The sequence below is a fragment of the Punica granatum genome, chromosome 7 (assembly GCF_007655135.1).
Source record: "Punica granatum isolate Tunisia-2019 chromosome 7, ASM765513v2, whole genome shotgun sequence".
Lineage (NCBI taxonomy): Eukaryota > Viridiplantae > Streptophyta > Magnoliopsida > Myrtales > Lythraceae > Punica > Punica granatum.
In genome coordinates this window covers 16,175,033-16,200,323 of record NC_045133.1, presented here as the reverse complement: position 1 = coordinate 16,200,323, position 25,291 = coordinate 16,175,033, and the positions used below count along the sequence as shown (strand labels likewise).

Sequence of the window (25,291 nt, the reverse complement as noted above, 5' to 3'; positions counted from 1 at the left end):
TTTCTATAATAATCTGGTTTAGAATGAATTACATTTTAAAAAACCATTTGTAGTCATTGCTATCTTTTAATAAATTCGGTACTCATTTTTATAAGTAATAGTTAGTATAATTGAATCAAATGCATGAACAATAATTAAAATTTTCATTAGAATATCCAAACTCATAAATCAAATCATAAGTTAGGAATACATGTCATTCTTTCTTTTGTAATTTTGCTAGAGTATGCGTGTAATGTTAGATTGTTCCTCTAAAATTAATTATAATTGAAATAATAGACTAATCTTTTCAATTCTTGATGAAATTGCTTTCTATAGCATTTACTCTCATTATGTTTAGTGAATTATTGTAATTTTAACTACATTGGTGTGATATTTTTCTGTTATATTTTAATTTTTAGTAATTTGACTCCCACTATAGATAATCTATTTGTTTTGATCATATGATATCATTTCTATTTCCTTAATAGAATTTATTTAGTGCATCTATGTAGGGAATTTTACTATATTTAATTATGACTATCATAACTGAGATAGTGATTTATGGAATCTTTTTTGAATTGGCCCCAATTATTTATTCCTTGAAATTTCTTTAGTATTAATTGGACTAAAGTGAAAAATATTTGCAAATATAGGTATCCTAATAAGATGTGAAAATTTAGTTGGTTCACTTGATCCAATTAAATTGAATGTAGATCCGCCCTTGGAAGACACGGTTATCACATGCATAGGTGGTTAGAATTTGCTAATGTTTATACACTTATGCTATGCATGAGTATCCGACATATAGTGGCTCTAATTAGTTATGCATGGAGGTAGGTGATTAGTCAAGAAAGGATTCGTTACTCCAGGTAAGTGGGGATAAGGTTTTATGGGTATGAGGTTGTTCTTGATGAAGAAATCGTTGGTCCAAGTACTTGGAATTAAATAGAAGGAATTTCTAATTTAAGTCTTACTAATAAGAATGGAGACCTAAAGATTCCATATGAGATTAAGCTATATGGTTTAACATTAACCATGACCTTGGTTAGATCGGAATCTTATAATGAAGGGACTCGAGTGCATGGTAAGTATGGTCAATGGTTCATCGGGATGTTCTAATTGATACATTCATTAGTACTTTGGTGGTCATGGCATCACATGTTAGGCATTACCCATGAACTATGAGAATTAAAAATATTTTGGGAATTTTATTTTAGGCATGAAAATGAGTTTACGGTAATGTCAAAAAGGTTGACATTATGGTCTCATGGCCAATTAGTGTGAGTCTAGTTAGTCACACACAATTGGACATATTCTAACCAAGGATAATTTATTCTAATTAAAGCAGTTAATTAGAAATCAATTACCGTAGTAGACTTACAATTTTATTGCAGGGTTGCTAGTACATCCCAAAGTCTGATACAACACTGGTGGATCCTTATAAGGAATGTTTATATGAGAGATAAATGGAAGTTTCCTTATTCTGAAACTTACTATATATAAAAAGTCTAGATATAAAAACTTACATCAAGTGCATTTCGGTCTTTTTCTTTTGGGATACTGATGACTATGGAAATATCTAAGATCACGAGATATGCCTGCAAATAGATAATTATTCGGGAATTAAGTAATTTGCAAAGCAGTCCTTAGGGGCTAATAGGCAAAATACGTATAGATATATTCTGTCCTGTGAAACCTGTGTGAGAGGAAGAGAGGAGAAGAGGCGCACGGCCCAACCAGCAACAGCACGTCGCCACTTCCAGCCGCTATCGGAGGAGAGTCGAGCCTCTTGTAGGCGACCGAGAGCACCTTGAGGCCACTGACCGCACCGAATTTCGTTTGAGAGTATTGTCCGATTGTGAGGGCAGCCTGTGTGGATGAGTTCGGAACGAGGAGAGGTGCCCCTTGACGTGGATGAACTCAGTGGCGGAGCCATATGGGCTCCAAGGGGCATAATTGCCCCCCTGAAGTTTGAGGTTTTAAAAATTTTGCCCCCAGATTTATATTAATTCAAGGTTTTACTCAAGTAAAATTAATATTTTACCCCTCCTAAAAAAAGAATTTTCGCACTATCTATGTCAAGTCATATTTTTGTCCCCCTTAGAAAGGAAAATCATGGCTCAATCCCTAGATGAACTAGGGGTCCGACTCTTGGACGGCTCAACGTTCGAGATCAAGGACACATCAATCTCTACGGGGACTTCGCTTTAAAAGGTAAAATCGAGAAGAACATCCTCGTAGAACTGATAAGGCAGCGTTGTTTAATCGTACCAAAGTGATAATACGCACTCGGGATTTGATTCTGGGTGTTGATCTTGTATGTGTGTGAAATTTTTTAATTTTATTGCACCATTCGATTTCGCTGCGTTAGATGCTTATTTGCTTTTCAAGTATGCAATCCCTTTGGTACGTTCACACTATCTTACAAAGATACATATTTTCTTCCCTCTTGGCCTTAATTTCTCATATTTGTGGTAAATAATCGTGAATATTACAGACCCCCCAATCATATGTTACTCAGATTGGGCGTACAGTCTGTCCATAACCCATAAGGCGTGGTGCTAACATATTTAGAGGCAGCTTTATTAGATTCATAAACAACAATCATAAGTGCATCTCATTAAAATAAAATGGGACTATAAGCTTGCACTATCATCCATCAAACCATTCCAGCAAAGTTCTATTATTTTGTTTGGCAGTACCATTTTATTATGGAATGCTCTTTTCATAACATAATACTCTAAATTGTTCATATATATATTCCAGTTAACATTCGGGTCTTATAACCTTAACAATTCTTTCCAATTGATTCTAAACAAGACCAATAAAGTGTTTGAAGTACTCTAGTTCTTCAAACTGGTGAGAACTTAAATAAATAAAATTATATCGCGCATAATAATCTATAAGTGTACTAAAATAGTACGAGCTATGCCTTGCCCTCCCATTCATTAGACTACATATAATATATCAGTTGTTTTTCTAACTAGGTAACTCCACAGGTTGGCAAAACAATTTTGTTGAGCGACAACTCTTAGCTAACATATTCTTTCTTGGACAACTATGACCTTAACAAATATGCCAAATATTTCACCAACAAAAGTGTTGGCTGAGTGGTAAGCAGCTCACCCCCGTAGGGAGGAAAACACAAGTTCAAACTCTGGGAAGCGCACTTGTTGGGAGGGAGAATAACCTTTAATATTCGATCTCCCGACTCGATTAGTCAGACCCCATTGGATTTCTAGATAACAGAGTACACACCAAAAAAAAAATGCCAAATATTTCCACTCAACTCTAGTTGAAGATGTAGTAATAGAGAAACAACCATACTAAGTGTGATTTTATTATCAATATGCATTAGTATGAATTATTTTTAAAAAAAATTAAAAGCGTAATGGATAGATTCCGAGAAAATATCAACTCTAATGCTATGAAAATTAAGATTTATTTCTAATTACAGGAGAAAATGGACAAATCGAAATTTCATCGAATTTTTGGAGCATATAGCAAGTAAAGGAGTGTGTCCATCTTGCAATCTTATTTGCAAGTAACCCCACCCTTAACTTCCATTCTGGAATTTTTCACGCCATAAGTCCACCTGGACCCAGTATACATTGGACGATACTCTATCAACTCTTCACGACGACCTCTAGCTGCTCTGTTGTGCTACTCCTTGACGTTACACTAAATGTTGAATGAGATTAAAATAGCATACGAAAGCTATAAAAAGAAACATGATTTAATTCAAGGATTTGTGAAAAACAACATACTTGCTTATTACACTTAAAGCAAAAGGGGCTAGTTTATTGCACGCAAAGCATTTAGCATCGGCTTTTCCCTTTTGACCACTGAGCCTATTTCTCTTGCACTAGCTGGTTTTTATCTTCTTTTGAGCCTCAAGAACATTATCATGGCGCCTGAAACTACATATGGTATTATAACGCATCAGTACCGTTTCACTATCCTGAATATGCAAGTTTATTGTAGAACACACACACTCAAGCTCAGCAATAGTTTGGCGGGATTTCTAGAAAAGATTTTGAATTTTTGGGTCCCAAATTTCATAGTTGCCACCTTTGAGTTTGTCGTTATTATTAAGCTTAGTAATGATTTACTTTTTGCCAATGCAATTACTAGTGATAAGTTACATAAAAACATAACAAGCACCTCAATTGCTAATATTACTTGCGCATATTTTTTGTAACTCAATTTCATACTAATTTTAAAAATAAACAAATGGAACAAAATTGAAAGTTCACTATGTTGCCAATCATCTTCAATCTAACAAATATATAAATTCATCGATTTAATTAAGTTACAGTGAACTTTCATAATTTCAAGTCCAAATATACAAGACCACTTTAATAAATTCAATCCATGTCTGTCAAGCCATATGACATGAGCGATTACACACATGTGAACATTTAATACCCGTTCAATCAGGTGTATTGAAAAATTCCAAAAAACTAGTTTTGATCTATCTACCAAACTACATGAATGATTGCACGCATGTGTACCTTTAAGCCAAATCGAGAAGGGAAGAGCCGAGTTGAGCTTCAAACCACTTGTTAATATGTAAATAACAAACAAGGATGGACTTCCAAATCGGGTTTGAAAAATAGGAGTCACCACTAATCTGTAAAGTTTATAAGACACCTATAGTAGCCAAAGTGAACATGCAACTATCGACTTAGGGCTCTAAATTGTTGGTCTGGCCAAAATCTAGAATAATCTATTACGGGATTAAAGAGTCACAAACAATAACTCAACCTTTTGGTATCCAAATCATCAAAGCTTGCAATTGTTTCTATTTCCCAAATCTGATTAAGCTAATCACAATTGGTCATCCTCACGTTTCTTACATAATCGTGTGTATCATAACATCATGCCCCATTTACAACCCAAATCGATCATATCATCACTCTAACAATTTTCAACCATTTTCCCATTTTATCCATATTTCTTAAATCTTAAAGCAGAGTGCTTAATCGAAGCCTAGTTCGATTTTTCAAATTTTCAAACATGTTGGACCAATTTGGATCAATTTTGGAAATTCTAGGCAAACTTGATAATTTTTAAAAGTCCAGTGATCACATTACAAATAAAAAAAGTTTGAGATTTCTGAAAAACCACCTTTAAAAGAGTTCCATGGCAGATCTAGCATTAATTGAAAATTCAAGACTGAATCGGGAATACTAAAAAGAGAACATGGTCGTATTTAGAACAATTTTGAAAATATAGGGACCATTACGATAATTCCTTAAAATTCAGGGACAAGTTCAAAAATTCAGTGGAACAAATCAGGGTCTATGTCGGAATGGTCAAGAGCTGGTTTGTGATGCGAAAAAAGGTCCAGGGGCTAAACTAGAGAAGTTCAGAAAGTTACAAGATCTCGTTTGGTATGCGGGAATGGAATGTTCATTTATTCATTCCACTTCATTTTCTTATTATTGTCTTTTAGGTAAGTTGAAAAGGACATTCCCTCATTATTATCTTTTTCTTTCATTTTAATGGAATGAGCATTACCTCAAGAAAGAAAGGGAATGGTCATTCCATCCTTTCACGCTATATATTGTGAACTATCATACATGTTCTTTTAATTTATAATATCTAAAAATATATATAACATGATGTCTTGATAAATAAATTTAATATTATAATTATATTCCTTCATTTGTAATGTTCATTAAAAAAATCACATTTTTTCACTCAACATCATTATATTTCCTTATATATAATTCATTACTTTCCATTCCATTTCATTCCCACATACCAAAACGGGACCCAAGAACTAATCTTGTAAAATGCGAAAGCCCATGGATCATTCCAAAAATGATGAATTGTTGCAGACTAAGACAAAAGCACCAAAACTTGTCTCTGAGCTGAGCTGAAATAATCCAGAAAGCTCATGAATTGATTTGTAAATCCAGGAAAGATGTAGGGACTAATCTGAATAGCCCTCAATATTTAGAAACTGAACTGAAACAAAAAGGGCCGAGGGACTAATCTGGAATTTTCCACAAAACTCAATAAAGTTTAGGGAATAATATGAAAGTCCTAAAAACTTGTCAAATAAGCTCAAAACACTTAAAACACCCTAAGAACTTGGACTAACATAAGGAAAACCAAAGAGCCGCAAAAACAAACAATTTAAAATTGATTCCATGATTTGCAAAACTGATTTTTCGATCATCGATCAAATTATTGATCCATTTTATTAAGCAAGTTTATTAGCCAACTTCTTGAAAATGTTATAAGCAATTTATTCCTAATGAAAATATTTATACTTTCAACAACTTTACTAAATCGAATTATGAGATAGGACAATTATTATCTCCAAAGCACATGCTCACATACTCGCACAATTATCATGATTAGGGAATCATTAAGAACGCCACTTATATCTTCTTCCTATTCATGGTTGGATCTGTTCGTTCATTTGATCTTGCATATCAATCAACCAATATCATTACCCACTCGACTTTCACTTTGAATGGAAACAAGGATCGTCCGAAAAAATGCACCCATCTTCCTTGGAAGCCTAGGCACCCCGCTAGCAGCCTATTACTAATTTTCTATTTTATTATTTTTAATCAAATCATTAAAGTAAGGACGGTTTCAAGAGATTATATCTTACCAACCGAGGTTGATGTCCCAAATGAGGGGAGTAATTGTGATGTGCTTCAGGATGCAGCCCAAGATGCAAGATCTATTTTGGGCTCAATGACACGTTTTAAGGCAAAGAACTTGATACAGTGCATTCGAGCCCCATTGCCATACTTAAGTGCATTGAAATAGGTGGTCAAACACCAGATCAAGTGGACTAAGTGGCTCAATAATTACCTACCTGCATTTTCGATGAATTTTCATCCAATAAGGGTGGTTGCAGCAAGGTAGATGAGGAGTTAATGCCATAAGACTTTTTGTTCAATCATCTTCATTAAAACTTTATCTTTCTCATGCTTGGAAACAAGTTATTTTTTCTTTCTATTGCAGTCATTATGAATAGTAGTTGTAAGAGCCCTATATAAGCTCTATTCTGATCAATGAGAAAGATAGATGAATATTTTGAATGAAATTGCCTAAAGCATTTCCTCTCTTTTCTTCTTTAAGCAAGTTCCTTATTTAGTGGTGAAACCCCGATTCTTATTATTCATCCTTGGCTATGGAGAATCAAAATATCTTTTCTTTCTCGTGGTGATTTATCTTATCAAGTGAGTTTATATGGTTTTACCTTCCATCCTTCTTCCTTATCCATTTCTGAGAGCACATCATTTAGTATTAGAGCGAAGGTTCTATCCAATCCTTCACAAAAGAGTGTCGAGTGAAACAAGCGAGGTAGTGTAAACACAAGAGTTTTGAAGAAAATTTCCACAAAATTTGAAGATATGGCTAAAGGCCACTAAAATCAACTTCCAGGAGGTCTTATCGAACAAGTCTAGTTCATGGGCTTTTAACAAAGACATGATGACTTTTATGAACATCTGGATCGAGTGACCTAAGCACTCGGAGGGTTGGCTTTACTGCCAGCTTCTCCACCTCTAACATAATGGTAACAAAGAGGTATCAGGAACTACATCAAGCTGAAGATTCCCCAATTCAAATGCACAAGTTCCCGTAAAGAGCATCTCAAGTAGGTGCAACGAGTTGAAAAAGGTCTTTGAGTACTACGAGTATAATGAATCACAAAAGTGTAAGCTTGCTACCCTTGAGTTTATTGGTTATGCTAATCTATGGTGGGAAAGTTTAAAAGCACAATGATGGCAAGATGGCAAGAATGAGATTCGTAGTTGGCGAGAGATGAAAAGACTTATGCATAGAAGATTTGTGCCTGAGTACTACAAGCGGCAGCTTTATCTTCAATTGCAAAGTATTAGGCAGTGTGGTATGTCCGTAGAAGATTATGTTAAGGAATTCGAGATGCTGATCATGGGATGTGAGTGTGAGTCTCAAGAAACGATCATTGCGTGTTTTTTAGGAGGTCTGAACAAGGAGATCGCGGATATAATCGAATGATAGCCTTTTGTGTCCCAAGAGGATGTGATAAAGCTGGCTGTTAAGGTCGAAAGGCAGCAGACACATGCCCAGCTAACTACGCCACGGGTGTTTAACCTGAAGCCGATGATTGTTGGATCCACACCCCCAGGGCTAGCCTTAAGGTGGAACAAGCCACGAAAGGAAATTGTGGGCTCACTCAAGTCTCAAACTGAGTTGGCTAAGGTGAAGGAGAAGGAGGTCGATTCACAACCCCTTGTTTGGAGCAGAGACATAAAGTGCCTTAATTTTCTTGGATTTGAACACGTTACCTCTTAATTCCCCAATTGACGAGAGGTGACCATCCAAAACCCTCACGAAATCGAAAGTGAAGTTGAAGAGGCTGTTGAAGAATTTGTGGAGTTTCTAGTAAAGAGAACTTTGAAATATGCTGATGAGGGTGAGAAAATCATGACTCAGCAAGTCGTGAGTTTGGAATCAAAGTTGGAAGAACAGCGGGAGTGCTTGGAGATATTCCCTTATGACCTCAAGTACCAATTGGGAGTGTCAACGCTGTAGCTGCATTACCTCGGAGGTATGTGTTGACTTCGCTCAAAATTAAAAATTAACAAAGACAAAGAAAATGAAACAAAAGTCAGAGTGAACCACACTCTTGTTAAAGTTAGGTGCAGACCTGTCGAGAAATCGTCCAGTGATCCTAACTTGTACGAACCAGAATGTGCTCTCGTCGAGGTCTGCATGCGCGAGACCGAATAGAGCGGCTTGGGAGTGTCCACCTTCCCGGGGGATGTGTGACAGATACACGTGAAAATGAGTCGTCACCTATCATTTTATGACCGGAAGGTCGAGGGTCGATAAATTACCCGGGTCTAGGGGTAACGATACATCTAGTTTTGCTAAGGCACTGGTCGTTGCAGAACTGGAAAATTCGAGTTCGGGGGTTCACGTTAAGTGCCGGCCTATATCCCGCACGCCCTCTTGTACTCTAGCTTGCTAGGCTTGCCATTTTATTTATTTACTACGTGGATTAGGCTGCACTCGGCTTACAAATTTTGATACCGTAAATTCGATGAACCAAATGATGCGGATTGAGAAGCCGAGAGAAAGGTAGGCCTGTATGTCAATGAATTAGTTCATTATCCTCACATAACGGTTCATCAAACCATGATGGTTGAATTCCCGTGTGAACCGAAATCGTGAAAGCTTGGGTTTACTTTCCTCCAGGTAAGCATTGGACCGACTCAATTAATTCGACACTCAGACCGTTCACTTGCCAACCAGGATTCTTACAAACACGAATGTACAAAGTAAATGCTCTTATAGTGCTCTCAAAATAATACAAATTACAATTGGTTGAATCCCAGTCAGTTGTGTTCGATTATTATTCCGCTTAGACTCGCCGTAAATTCAGGGAAAAGACCAAAACCTAAAATTCAACTGTGCGCTCGGTGAATGGGGCGTTGGACCCTGTGATCAATGATTAAGGCGTTGGACATCAAGTGCAATGCATCCTATGGGTCAGGCTCGACCCACATGAACAAGCAAGAGCAAAAAAAGTAACAAACAGCATGCAGATAACAAACATCCTATGCTAAGCAAACAAACGTGTGTAAAGCATTATTGCATTCAGCTTTGTTTTGATGACCTAACAAACATGGTGTCTGTAGTCAAGTCCCATATGCGTGGATTGCTTTTAAAGTTTTTCTAGTATTGCGACAATGTAATATTTACAGATTATTAGAGAACATGCATGTTTGCCTTAAAAGCCTAAAACCTAATGCCTTGACCCATTATTGCTCGTGTATGCTTAGGTTGAATGCATGCTTAGTCAAGTATTTATGTTTTGGTCCAGAATACCCGACTAAATACCCAAAATTGTGCTAGGATGACAAAAACTCATCAGTTGGATAAGAAAAGGTTATGCAGATGAACATACACCTGAACATGTAGTCCGTCCTTATTCTAGTATTGTATTGTTTGTATCAAGCTAACCCTAGGAGTGTCGCTAAATTGCAAAAAGGCGATTTTGCCCTTGACATGAAAATAGTTTCTAGAAAAGGGAAACGACGCGATGTGGGCGCCTCGGCCTGTAGCCAGTGCCGACCAATTCCCTAGGTCTTCCAGGATTATGCAAGCACCCCGAAAAAGTCAAAGAACCGGTCGATTTGCCCGAAAGTGATCTAGAAAGAACTTCCGCATTACAACCTGAGTTACTTGAAATCAGGCAAAATCTCAAGTCGGGACATGCAAGTCATTCCTAGACATCCGTGCTACATCGAACCACGCGTCTTGGATTTTAGAAAAATGCCAGTTTTGAAAAGAGCACTGATATCATTTGGTAATTTATTGACGTGAGTTACCAATTAATTACCAATTCGTGCAAACCGATTAATGTCGAGTGGATTAATCATGTGAGCGTCCCGATTAACCCGTTTGTGGGATTACAGCTTAAGGATTATTACCGAATGCAATAAATGTGCGGAATACAGATAATCAGACAAATCATGCATTGACTGCCCGAATGGAATCTGAATACCCAAAAAGCTTAATTTGATGAAAACGATTCGTGAATCGGTGACCAAGACGGGTCCAGGAAGGTCGAGGAAAATTTGGTCAAAATGACCAAAATACCCTTGGACCCTAATGGACTTGCAAAAGTCTCCAATACACGAATCCATGCTCGTTGCTTGAAACATAGCATTTTTAAAGGCATCTTAATGTGCGATTTGCGACAATATTTAAATTGTGATTGTACAAAATTCGATAAATGAATTTCATCGAGGTAAAGAGGCCATTCCTTACCCGAACAAGGTCAAGGAGCTCTCGGCCCTTTCCTCTTGAGGATGGTCGTGAGCCTCCTTGACCCGTTTCGGGTTTCAGGCAGTCTCTTTAACCCGATTTCGATTATTTCTCGCATACTCAAACATCAAACACGAGGAATAATATGTATTTTGCAAATTCGGTACCGTCATGTTCTCGAAAAACATGTTTAACATACAAGCATGCACAAAAATGATATTAAAGGAATCGATAAAATGGTACCGACATCATAGAAGCGGGAAAAATATAAAACTCGGGAAATGACTTAAGTCGAGCCAAGGAAACTGACTATGGCCCTTTCCCGACATGCTTAACGCGTTATACGATGGAAACATACATAATACGATGTAAAAATGCATAAAAATGACAACTATGCATGTGAACCGGTCTCGAACTGCCTCATCGCCCTACAAACGCATGGAAACGTAAAAGTCCTAGCTCTCCCAAGTCGGAAATAGTTATACCTACTCCCGGGATTCAAGGATAAGTCGCGGAAAGTCGAAAAATCGGTTTCTGGAAATTGGTTCTGCCCTCTGAAGAAATAGACCCGACTCGGTTCAGTCGACCCGACCGACAGTCCGGCTTGTCGGGGCTATTCCAGTTCCATTGGACTCCTAAGAGGCTGTGATGGTCGTTTAGAGAGCAAGGCCTCAGATAGACCCGAATCTGCAAGGAAAAGTGAAATTGCTAAGAAAAGCCGACCCGACTGAGCAATCGAGATGAAACGCCTTGCTGGGCTTAAACAAGCAGGTTGGCACAGAACCTCCCGACTCCTAGATACCCTAGGGACGTGGTTGAAGTTGGCTAGTGGGTCATGGTGGCTCCAAGTGACCCACAAAGCATGAAAAATTCAGGTGAAGCAAGCTGGACCCGAGACAATAAAACAATCTCGGTTCTAGTCTGAGCTGGTTTGATGGCTTAGAGGTTTCAAATGAAAAATCTAAGCTTGGAAATGGACTCATGGGGTCCAAAGTAGGCGGGATATGAAATTTGGTTGAGTTTTGAATTAAGTCAGAAAGGTGGTCGCCGGAAAACCGGGAAGTGGCAATTTTGACCAGATTCTAATCAGGCGTCGAACGATGGGCTGGAGGCTTCAAATGCTGAAACAAACCCTGAAAATGGACTCGGGAGGTCGAATACATGTGGGGTATGAAATTTGTTTGAAGCTTGGTTAAGTCGGATGGGCGGTCGCTAGAAAACGGTTTGTTTTCCGACAATTTTGGCCTTGTTCTGTGGCTGGGGTTGTGACTGTGCGACCAAGGCTGATATGGGGAGCTTGAGAGCATTTGCTTAAGTGTAAAATGCAAGAGATGAAGGCAAGTGTATGTGTCTATGCTTCATGATGCTTTATGCTATATATATGCATGCTTAATGACAAAATTAGTGAAACAAAGTGCAATTAGGCCCCTTGATTAGTGAATGGCGGTTTTCTTAAATAGATGGATGAGGATGGATTAGCATGGGGTTTTGATTGAAGAATGATGGAAGAAGATAGTTGGATGAAGTTGATGGAAGAGTATAAAAATGGTTGATTGAAGGATATTTTGAAGAGGAAAACAAATGCAAATTGGCTTATTGGCTTGATGAAGAAGATGACAAGGGAGGGGCAGCTAAGGGTTGGTCGTAGGTCCCACAGGCCTAGGATGAGAGCGGGGAGGAAGTTCAGGTCCCGGTTGGTCGCGCGTTCGAGGCTCGGAGCTCAAATGAATGTCGAATTGGCGATGTGCGCGCAAAAACAATTCAAATGAGCCTAACATTGCCCAATTCTACATAGGAAAATGTTCGGATGGTCATGAGACTCGGAAGCCAGTTTTGCTCCTTTCAAGCGATCAGAGCAAAGTTAGTCGTTTCTGATAGCATATCTTGCATCTGGTGTTCCGCGTTGGTCATTTTGACATGTATTGTTATTCAGACTGAATAGTTGACCCTTAAGCCGGTATCGCAAATGTGGGACCAGAGACGTCCTAGGAGTTTGCAGCCAGATTTCTCAAATTGCTTCCTATTTTGCTTGGGCAAGCCGGAGATCGCAGCTATCTCTGTTCGTCGAAAACAGATCTCAAAGGACTGCCGAGAGGCATTGGGAACCATTCTAGAGGCCTAGATAATTTGTATAGTTCAGTCTGAGAATTCTACATTAAGCCTTGGGATAATTAGCATTGTGTTGGCTAGCTATCCGGCGTCAAGTTTTCGCGAAAGGACCCTCCGATTATGGATTTGCGTTGAAAACGGTGTTTCTGCTCCTTGGAGGTCACTCGGGAAACTGAAAAGGGTTATGCAGTCTGATTTGGCCAATTGTGTATGACCGCTGCAGTTTTAGGGGCAATGTAGGGCTAACTTCATTTGTAGATGTTTCGTCAGACTAGTCTCTGGTTGTGTATTTCCATTGAAAGGTATGCTTATTCTGTCACTCGAGAGTCATTTGAAGAGTCTGCGTGACTTTCGAGGAATGATCTAAAGCCAGACTCATGATCTGTAGAACCACGAGGTTTGGCTATATCTGACATCAGGCATTAACATTTATCTGATGAACCGGTGTTTTTTGGACTGCTTCTGAAAGTTGTTTGTATTCGGGAAATTGCTCTGTATAGAGCAGATGATCTGCGAAATGTATTTGGAGACACTTTTCATCTGTTTAGCATCGCGATGGATTTTTAAAGGCCAATATTGACTATCTTCTGATGGCCCATTAAACCTGTGGAAAATAGCACTGTCGGCGTTGTTTTCTGTTGATGTCGGATTGGGAACTCTTTGGGCTCTCTGGTTGCTCTGTATATCGTTGGATGATCATAGAAGTTCTTTTGTTGTGCGCTTGAATCATCTGCTTGTCTTTGCTGACTTGAGGATGAATAATGACTAGCTACTATGTCGAGCCATCTTCTGTATCGATGCTCAAGTCATAGGCTGAATCGCCGTTGATGCGCATTGCTTGAACTGGTGAACCAAAATGGGGTGCTGACATAACCCATCCGTGCCATATTCTCCTCGAATCGAGGGGAGGTCGTACTGCTGCCACGCAAGTCCAGGAGACTTCATAGCATAACGAATTTCTCTCTAGCATGCGATTTATGGTTGTTTTTCAAATCCCATTTCCCTTAACCCAATAGCAATTTTTCTACTCATCTTCGATAAAGACACAAGCAAAGCACTTTCATTTCATCAGATCTCTCTTTGCATTACATTGGTGATTTTCTTACATTTGTTTGAACTTGGAAAGTTGAACTACTGACCTTGTCTTGTATGGTTTTCTTTTTAATTTACACAATGAAAAGGTGAAACTAGACTTTAAGATAAGCACATTCAAGCATCAATTAAGAGAACTGCAATGGAGATGATATTTTAAAGCAACCTGAAACAACAAATACTAGGTACAGTCACATACAAAGAAATAGTTCAACTTTACCATCAACAATTTCGAACACCTGGACAATAACAAAACGGAGGACTTGGAGCGTGACTAATGTATGACTATGGTTTCAATAAGTTGAAAGAAAATACATAGCTGGCAATGTTGCAAACAGCTAAATACCATTGCAAGCTTCAAACCTTCAATGATCCATCACCTATAACAGCTTCCCACATAACATTATAACACCATCCATGACCAACTTTGACCAATAAAAAAAAATTCAACGCTAGTGGTCAAATATCAAAATAAGCCTAACACTGCCTTTTAAAAAAATGAGAGCCCTAACTCCACTTTCTTGATGAACAAGCGGTCTAAAGGGACCTCCATTGAGCAGCTGAGCAAACCTACATTAGCTGTTGAGCTAATCATCCATCACTCATTGCCAGGAAATCACTCACCCATTTTAAACGTTCCTCTAGTTTTATACCAAAAAATAAAAGAACTTCAATGGGGTGCTTTGCAACATGGATAGCAGGATGTTTATCTCGTGCAATGACACACTTGATGGCACAAAGTGCGACTAGAATTTGAAGTAATTTCTCTTGAACCATGCCGAGCTGCATACACTTCGAAAGCATCTCAGTAACCTCTTTCATCTGCTCCCTCATTCTAGTAGCGATATTGCTCTTAGCTTCAACCAAATCATTGTTTGTCCTTTTTCCCTTTTTGCTTGATGAAGTGTTTCATCCCTCTCTAGTAGGCATAAGAGTACAAGAAACTTTTTCTTACATAAGAGTACTCATGTTGTCATAGCCACTCCCTCATTTTGATTAGTCACGTCTAATTGTATTTCATTTGTGGTTTCATCCAATGCTAGCTATTTAGTATTTCTTTTACTCATTGTGCATCCTTATGGGTTGCTCATCCTTGCGAGTATTAAACTTAATTCTTCAAATTGTGAAAAGCTTCTAGGTTTGAATGCACCAACATCTTTATGACTTTGAAGAATATGATAACTATTATTGTTATCTTACTTCAATGAAAAATATGATCATAAATAGAAAAAGAAGTCAGATATTGGGTATTTATTGCCAAATAAGCTTCCCATGCATCATTCTCCACTATAAACATCTTCCAAGTTGCTTCCAAACAAAACTTGTTGTACTATATCAACATCATGCCATAAACAATCCCCCAAATCTTTCTTCAGAGTATTCATTCAAGATTCGATGTGAGGCCTTGCCTAATGCCACTATTAGGTTATTTCTATAGTATCATTTTCTTTAGTTCAAGAAGATATCCGGACTTAAACCTAGTATCTGCATTGCGAGTACCATGATTTCTAACATCGGAAACACATGGCATAAAAACAGCATCGTTGGCCACAAACCGCTTCATTTTATATTTTTTTATGGTTTGCATATATACTTGGAATGAAATTCCAACCATTTCTATAACAAAACAAGGTCACAATGATTATGTCAAGTTAAATATGCATAATATTAATGGACCAAAATTTATCGAAGAAAGATATATCATTTTCTAAGATCCACACAAATACAATCTAATTAAGAAAGAATAACATAATTAAGCAACACCCTCCATTGATTAATTAAGCGAGCACAACTATCTAATTATTTAAGAAAATAATTAAGTAGCAAGCACAACTATCTAATTTACTAGCATTCTATACCATGCGTTGCACGGGTTCGCTTTCATATATTTCTTATAATTTTTTATTATAACTATTTAAACTTGAAATGCTAATTATATTATTGATACTTGAGAGTAATAAAATATGTCAATCAGTATTAAAAATATTAAAATATAATAATCTTCAATAATTTTAAGTAATTTTTTATAAAAGTTTCATATTAGTTGAAATGATTTAATAATACCTTTACAACTAATTTGTCTTATTTAATGTGTATAATATATTTTATCACTTATATTTATTTCAAACATCATAATGTAAATTTTTCTTTTTCACCTTTTCTTGAATTATGATATTTTTACTTACAAATAATGTTAATTTATTTTATCACTTCCTGGAAAAAAAAAAGTTAAACTGTTGCGGATTAAAAATTGTAGGTTGAATAAAGAAATTTCTCTTCAATTTTTCATGTAGACTGTACTTATAAGATTAGAGTGTGTTGATTTGGTTCCTCCATATTTTGACTGATTTATACATAAATCTAATTTTCCAAGTAAAAGTTAATTGCATAGTTGTAAAATTAAGGGGTTTTTACCCCATATATCCCATAGTTTCACCTTTCTTTCAAATTCATCATATACTTTAAAAATGATCTAAAATATCTCACGGTTTGCATTTTTCTCCAAATATATTCTAGCGTTATATTTTCCGTTAATGAAACGTTAGTAGGTTTCAAATTTATCCAATTGTTTTAATTTTTTTCTCAAATCTATCCCGGGTAAAAGGGTCACGATAGCAAGACCACTAAATGTTGATGGGGATATACTAGCGGGATAGATTTGAAAAAAAATATAAATCATGAGATATTTTAGGTCATTTTAAGAGCATATAATAGATTTGAAAGAAATGTGAAATCATGGGATATATTGAGTAATTTGCCCTAAATTTAAAATATATATATATATATATAAACCATTAAAATATATTACGTCAATAGACCGAGTTTATTCTCATGGCTAAAACTAAAACTAAAGAAAACAAAATGATTACTTTCTAGGTGAATAAAACTAAAAGGATATTATTTTTCACTTTTAAGACAATGAGATTCATAAAGATCGGCGTGGAGGATTTTTTTTGGCTGAAAAATACAAATATCAAAAATAAGAAAATTAAAACAAATCCTTTTACTTAGAACTTTTGTGTATTGCGTGGATAGAAACTCTACATATATGAATATTATGTTGAAGGTGTATAAGAAAGCCGAGAATTTAATCTTTCTCTATATATAGGAAGATCCATGTTTATAACAATTAGCATCTATTATATATGTCCTTCAAGACTTTAGGAAGAAAAAATAGAAAAGAAATTGAATAAGGGGGATTTGTACCATATGTTTGTTCGAACCACAAATCAAGATATCGTATTATCTCTGAGAGATGAATACTTAGAGGCCATTCCATGTAAGAAATCACATGATAACAAATAATATTGAGGGTAGTTGATCCTTCCGAACATTCTTTGAGTTCCTTTGGCTCCTATAAAGAATCTGAAACAGAAAAGGTAAAAGATCAAATTAGAAAATACTTGAAAAATAGAAGCAATAACTCCAGATAAGAAACTCAATATGGAAAAAAATCTAAAATTTATTCTTTTTTTTTTTTTGCTGAATGAAATTTTTTCTTTTATAGTGTTGTTTAGTGATCGAGAAGGGATCTAGAAAGAAGGGACTCCATTTATTTATGTTTTCTGAGTGGGGCCTTATTTAAGGATATATAATAAATTATTTCACAATTAAATATTCCATGACCAATATTAAGACATGAATTCGTTATCAAGCATTAACCTAATCATGAATGAGAGCATTAACCTCCAAGTGTAAAGATTCCTTCATTGATAAAATTTTATTTACAAAAATCTATTTAATTCAAATAATTTCTTAAATTGATTATAACATAATATATTTTTTATTTATAGTTATACCCCTATTTATTAGTCGAGATACAACTTTATATATATAGAGAGAGAGATTTAAGAAAATCATTAACCGGCGAGCACGGCTATATAATTATTTAAGAAAGAATAACATGCAAGTTACATGTAATGGCGGCGAGCACAACGATCTAATTAAGCGACCCCCTCCATTGATTAATCATCTTATTTGCTAAGTTCTTCCTCTAATTTGTCCATGCATCCGATGTATGCACTATAGCGATATTATATGCATCATAAGAGGTAACTACAAAAAATGCACATATAATGTGTGCCATCCTTTAGGGGAATAATACAGTCCCGCTCCTTCGTAGGTGATCCGAACATGCCCGAAGCCAACCTTCCATAGAGGCAAATAAAAATAAATAAATACATCATGATTCTCATAATTGATCATAAGGGCAACGCCTTAGCCCATAAAAGGCAAAATTTAATAGATACTATATTCGCTAGTATTAGGTTACACTATTGATTCGATCCAATTCAGTTCATAGGATCATCTCCCTTCTAATGTAATTGCAAAGCACACAACTTGATTATATACTCCAACGAGATAAAATGATGGACTTCTAACGATAGCCCCTCATATTTTAAGCAAATCCAAACATCCCTTAATGACATTGTGTGCAGGTGCAAATTTTAGATTGAAAAGCTCTTTCAGGTTTCTTGGTTGATGACTTCGACTCCGCTCGTTGAAATGATATCCATGTCCTCTAAATGGTGCTAAAAATCCCTTACAATCAATGTAAGCGACATCTACTAGATAATAACAACCTATTTAAAAAAAATCATGTCACTTGATATGTATGTCATTTTTACTTTGATTATATAAACAAATAAATTATATAGTAATAGCATAAGTTTTTATTAGGCAATCTAGCTCCATGTTCCCCAGTAAGAACATCACGAATTACTCTTTAATTAGTAGCAGATCCTTCCCATGTAGAAAAGACATGAGTAAATTGCAAATTAGGTGTACAGACTCCTAACGCGTTTATTACTATTTCACCCTTACGAGTTATGTCCCTATGATCAATTCAAGATACGTTGATTATAATATAAATCTCATTTAGAGCACCAAGACAATTTTACATGCGAATAATATCTTACTAGCCAGTACCTATTAGCTTACTTAAACCTTAACAAAAAAGTTAATAAAAATATCATTGTTATCAATACCTTAAACCACTTCCAACAATCATTTGTGGAGTTATCAGCAATGGGTAAGAATGTATTTGGATTTCGTGTTGAGTTGAGTTGAGTTTTGGTTTTAATTAGTTTGTAATGATAGTATTGTTGAATTATGAGAAAAAGTGTGAAAAAGTAATGACTAGTTGAGATAAAGTAATAATTAAGTAATAATTGTGTTGTTGAATTATGGGAAAAAATGTGAAAAAGTAATGAATAGTTGAGATAAAATAATGATTAAGTAATAATTGTGTTGTTGAATTGAAAATAAGTGAAGTTAAGTTGAGTTGAGTTTAAAAAATTTTAAAATCCAAACACACCAGGGTTTCTAGTGCAAATGGGCTTGCAAATGCGATGTTTTTTGGAAAAGTCAGCTGACAGTTTCACCGAACCTCATGAAATTATGTTTAACGACACAATTTTTCTAATGATGAACGACAATATATAAGAACATGGCAACTTGTTCATCAACGTAAATATTTATTGTTGGTTGCAAACCACTTATATCATCCAACATTTGATATATCTGAAAAATGCTCTCTTATTCATTCTCAGTTGTTTAGTGCATGTAACATCATCAACATGCACAAGCCTCCTAATATAATCTCTATTAATAAAAAAGTTCACCTCAAACCTCTAATGGTTGATTTTGGGTCATTAAGAATAGCTATTTCTAGGAGAAGGTCGATCAAGTCTAAAAATTTCACATATTTGAATCAGTCATGTCAAGATAACCATTTTCATCATCTTCCTCTCATTCTTCATATTCAACCGGCCATGGCTGCATAAATAAGTGCACATGCAACATGAACTACTATCATTTTCTCATTAAAGCGGTATTTACATCAAATAAAAGAGAGAGAAATATCAAAATCCAAATGCAATTAGAACTCATAATTAAAAGGTTAGAGACAATCCAAATCATTTTGCATTGACCTTAAGCAATCTTTTATATTTTTACATTTATATTATTACAAAATGGAGAAGGAAAGTAGTTGGTCTAACTTTTATTGGGTATAACACTACATGTCACTTTTTTTTTTTTGGTTTTTCACCCCACATCACAAATCCAAATATTTTCAAGAGATATTGCAGAATTTTCTTTTTCACCACGTGTCTTGCCGTCAATATTTCGTAAAAAATGAGACGGAATGTTGATGTGGCTTCATTTTAGACGCAACTGTAGGTCCCATTCCCTTCTTTGCTTTCCTTCCCGCCTCTAATGCCCTTCCCTCCCTCCTTTGTTTTCTTCCTTCCCTCCCTCCTCTATCAATTACAAACAGAACAAGACCTTATATTCCATAACGTATGTTCTCTAGGTATAGAGTTAGACCACCAAAGAAAAATTCCATAACCAAAATACCATTTCATAATATATGTTCTTAGGGGCTTACAATTACCTCAAAATACCATTACATAACCACTACAACTTACTTGCCAAAAAAATCTGAGAATACTACTAAACCAAGTTGTACAATTGCCAACAAATATCATCTCACCAACAGCCATTGAACCTTTAATATATACCAACCACCATGCCAAAATAAATACAAATTACTGGACTGGACCCAAAAACCACAACCGTTCTATATCAACAACTATTCCACCACCACATCTAATTCCTCATGTTCTTCTTAGTGATGTTCATGGATTCTTGAGTTATGTGAAGTGCTCGCAACAGTGCTCTTCTTCTGCGCTTGACTTCTTGCTACACTTGTTGGCTTCTTGGGGTCTCTTGGTGGATTGGAGTACTGAACTGTCATCTATATGTACCAATGTAACATGTCCTGAATGGTTGATTAGGTATCTGAAATGACATATATGCACGATATTAAGCATAAGCAAGTAAAAAAACATTATCCATGTGTAACATTATTAAATTAGACGATACTTACACTAATATGTGGCATTCTACTTTCTCCAATCATCACTCCATACCCTCTCTTAACTTAGTAGAGTTCTTTATACATGAGCTGCTGAAAGGTTTGAGCCTACTTGCTACTCCCTACTTTTGCATTTGGTTTTTGTTTCCTAACCTGTACAATCACTTGTATTCAAATTTATATAGTGAAAGTTAAGTAAAGTATAGTGAGACAAAAGTTGATGGTTAATGCACTTGCTTGTAGCTTTGGTCTCGAAACAGAACCATTGGCAGTGTAAGAAATGTAGGGAATAGAGAGATGAGCAGCTACAACTTTAGATGGTGAGGAATCAGTGGCCATAGCAGGCTGAGAGGGTGAGGGATCAACAACCACAACAGGCTCATAGGCAGAGACCAATAGCCATAGCAGGCTGAGATGGTGAGGAATCAACAATATTAATTAGGAGACTGAGAGGGTGAAGGGTCCACATTGGCAAATGGGTTGGAATTCTGTGGTTCTAGCATACCCTTGTTCTTCTTCCTAACATGTTCATCACATATACTTAGTATAAAACACTATAAAAATGGTTATAACCTCTAATATTATTTAAGCTAAAAGCAATGCTCACCTAAGTTGTTTTTTTCTTCCCTTTATCTACCTTTTCAATTGGGTCCTCCTTCTTGGTCCCTTTTAATCTGCCAAGCTGCTTTTTAACTAGTGAAGGCAGCACAGTTTCAAACTCAACCCTAAGCTACCGATTTATGCCATTTAATGGTTTAATACATTGTTGATATGTTTTTAGATATATTTCTTCTTTTTTTTTTTTCAGAAATACATTGACAAAGTTTTCAGACTTCTCATGCGTATCCCTCCAATTTATGGCACTAACAGCATGTATGCAAGGGATGCCTATGATCTGCCACCTTCTAAATGTGCATGACCATGCATCTAAGTCAACAACATATTTGTTTCCTAAATCAATAACCTGAAACTTTCTCATTCCTCCATGTACTGGCAGACATCTTCTACTTAGTAGCTTGACCTCATCATGTTTCTTCCTCACCCTTGGACATAATACATCAGTTGAACTAACAAATAACTCTATTTTCTGTCATTCTTTGCGTAATTGAAGTTCAAATGTGCTCTAACATATCTATGAGGGGTTTTGACCTAGCTTTTAGTATATAGTCATTAAAGCACTAGCACATGTTATTATCAATAGTATCACATGCATTCCACTCAGATATAAAAGCCCTACAGAACTTAATATCAATACCTCTAAATGCATCAGCTGCTTGCAAAGAAATAAATTACATTCGATCTATCGCCCTCTGATACACTGCCACGGCAGTGTTCATCACTACTCTCCATAACAGAGCTTCACTTTTATGGTCTTTCTTCTAATTAGCATATACATGCCTCGTAGAGAATCTATGTTCAGCATCTTGGATAAGTTTTTTTCACAGTCGTATCTGATCCTTCAACACAAAAGAAAAAACAAATGAACAAAAGGTCAAACAATTTAAATTAATGGTAATTGAACCTAAAGCATTAGAAAGTATATCATTTTAGCATAGAAATATTTGCCTTTTGCCAATCACTAATGATAGTCCATCCAGATCCCTGTCTCATTTCCAAGTCAGTCATTAAGAGTTGGATGAACCGTTTCGAAGATTCTTTATTTTCACCTTCAACCACTTCCCAAGCTATTCAGAACATTTGATTGTTCCCGTCCCTCCCAATAGCACTTGACAGTTGCGCCTTAGCTTAGTCTTTAGAAAACATCCATTTAAATCAATCACTGCTCTGCATCCATCGAGAAACCCATTTCTCAAACTTTCAAAGTAGATATAGGGCCTTTTAAACCTAGCTTCACGACCAGGGCCATCCCTATCAAACACTAAGTGAAATGTACTATCTTTATAAACCTTCTTTAGTTCGGCAATGTATGTGGGCAACAAGTTATAGTGTTCCTCCATGAAGCCTACTATCTTGTTTCGTGCATGCTGTCTTGCTCTGTAGCAAGTCATTTTGGACACTGTGATCCCAAATTGAACATTCACCTCTCGCATAATGTCACAAACCTTTCAAGATAGTATGTGGGCAACAAGTTATAGTGTTCTTCCATGAAGCCTACTATCTTGTTTCGTGCATGCTGTCTTGCTTTGTAACAAGTCATTTTGGACACTGTGATCCCAAATTGAACATTCGCCTCTCGCATAATGTCACAAACCTTTCAATCCATGTTCTCCATGAATTTCTCTATGAAATGACTCTTTATCCATTCATATGTTGCTTCTTTATTCTTTGTAGTCCTTATACAAGTGTGCTGGTCATTGTAAATTTTCACAATAAATCCTTCTTTCTTTCAAGTCCAACTAGCATATGTCCTCCATGGGCAATCCTTATTCTTGCACAAAACCTCAATTTTGTGCTCACCACTCATTTTCCCCCAAATCTGGAAGTCATATACAAGAGCATAATTCCTTATAACCTCCTTAAATTGTTTTGGACTAGCAAATATCGTATCTTTAAAAGTGATATTAGTAATATCACAATTGCCTTTGAAATTTTTGTACTTCTTATTCCAAATTTTCACAGCCATCACTGCATTTGTCTCATCTTCAACATTGTTGTGAATATCTCTGCCACCCTCCAAGTCATTAGATTGTCCTGCTTGACAAGCTTTCTTCTTCTTCTTCAATGCCAACCTCATCGCGGTAACCTTCTTGAATTTCATCCTCTTCTTCCTTCCAACAATCAACTCATCATCATCTTCCTCACTAATACCCTCATAACCTTTTTATATCAGTATGTTTATCATTGGTATAACTCTCTCCTCCCTAAGCCTCATCATTTGCAGTAGCCTCATCTATATAAGGCTCAGAATTTGTATTATCCTTTGTACCATTATATTCAGTATATATATCATTATCATCCCCCTTTCTATCATCTTCAACAAACACACTAATCAATTCAGACTTCAAGCCAAACTCAATCGTATCCATCACCTCAGGATCAATGTTCATTTCTTTTAAACCATCTTCTAAAGAGCTTCCAGAAGGTACATGCCGCATTTTTTCGGGTTCTTCATACCCAAATTCATCAAGTTTATCCTTCAACTCCATCCAGGACATTCTATCAGCATCTCTTGTCAAAATAAACTTTGATCTTCCAATGTATCTTACTAGAGGAGTCAGTTCCATGTATCCTCCATGGTGTAAATGCACATCAAACTGACTTCCCACCCTACAAATCCCAAAGACAGACAAATCACTCAAATGAAAATGATGAGGACAATTCGCAAAAAGTGAAAAGTTCTAATTTTTATACATACATTCTCTTCAACTATGGGGTTTATTTTTCAAAATCAACGAAGAATTCACTCCCTTTCACAGTCGACCAACAATCTCCAAGTTATATCCCACCTGAAAAAAAAAGGGTAAATTATAAAAAAAAAAACCCAAGTTTTGTAAAATGTCTCAATTTTGTCCTAAATTTTGTTTTGTAACAAAAAAAACCATAAGTTTTCTAAAATGTCTCAAAAATGACCTCCGTTATAACTTCTGTCAATTTTTGCCTACGTGTGACCTACGTGGACTGTTAAAGGGACCCACCATTAGCAACAAAAATTGACGGAAGTTATAACGGAGGTCATTTTTGAGACATTTTAGAAAACTTATGTTTTTTTTGTCACAAAACATAATTTAGGACAAAACTGAGACTTTTTACAAAATTTGAGTTTTTTTTTTGTAATTTGCCCAAAAAAAAGGCTTTTAATGTGATTCATCAACTCCAAAGCAGAAAAAGAAAATACAGAAGGGAATTAGACCACCTGCGATCGATCATTCCTCTTGGTCCACCACTCCTCTTCCACCAAAGAACGAACAATCGCTCAACCTTCACCTGTGATCGATGGTTACTCTCAGCCCTCTTCCACCAAAGAACGGACATGCAAAACTAAGGTTTTATCGCTGATAACTGAAGGTTTCAGATTAGAGAGAAGGGAGGGAAGGAAAGAAGGAAAACAAAGGTAGTACAGTCTAATGCTTGTGGAAGCGGGAAAGACATCATAAGAGGAGGGAGAAGGGACTGGGTCCCACCAGTTCTACACGTGCGTCTCGGTTGGCTCTAAAATGAAGCCACGTTAACATTCCGTCTTATTTTTTACAGCAAGACACGTGATGAAAAAAAATTCTATAACATCTCTTGAAAATATTTGGGTTTGTGACGTGGGATGAAAACCAAAAAAAAAAATTGTGACATGCGGTGTTATTTACCCACTTTCCTTAGCAAAAATGCTCTATGAAAAATATTATATTTATTGGTGACCACTAAATTAAAGAAAGTTAGAGAGTAATTTCATGAATCCCTATAATTAGTAACTATTAACTTCTCCACTTTTCTCTAGGCTTTCTCTCTCCCTCTTCTCTTTTCTTTCTTTCATATCTTCCCCATGTT

At 36.2% G+C, this 25,291-nt stretch overlaps 1 long non-coding RNA gene across 1 annotated transcript; it reads right to left on the bottom strand.

Annotated features, from left to right (window-relative positions):
- Positions 1-1,342: 1,342 nt before the first annotated feature.
- LOC116215024 lies at positions 1,343-2,368 on the bottom strand. The gene is made up of 2 exons (XR_004158395.1): positions 1,676-2,368; positions 1,343-1,577 (listed from the first exon to the last, which is right to left on the bottom strand). It is a non-coding gene; the product is annotated as an uncharacterized LOC116215024 (long non-coding RNA).
- Positions 2,369-25,291: the final 22,923 nt, after the last annotated feature.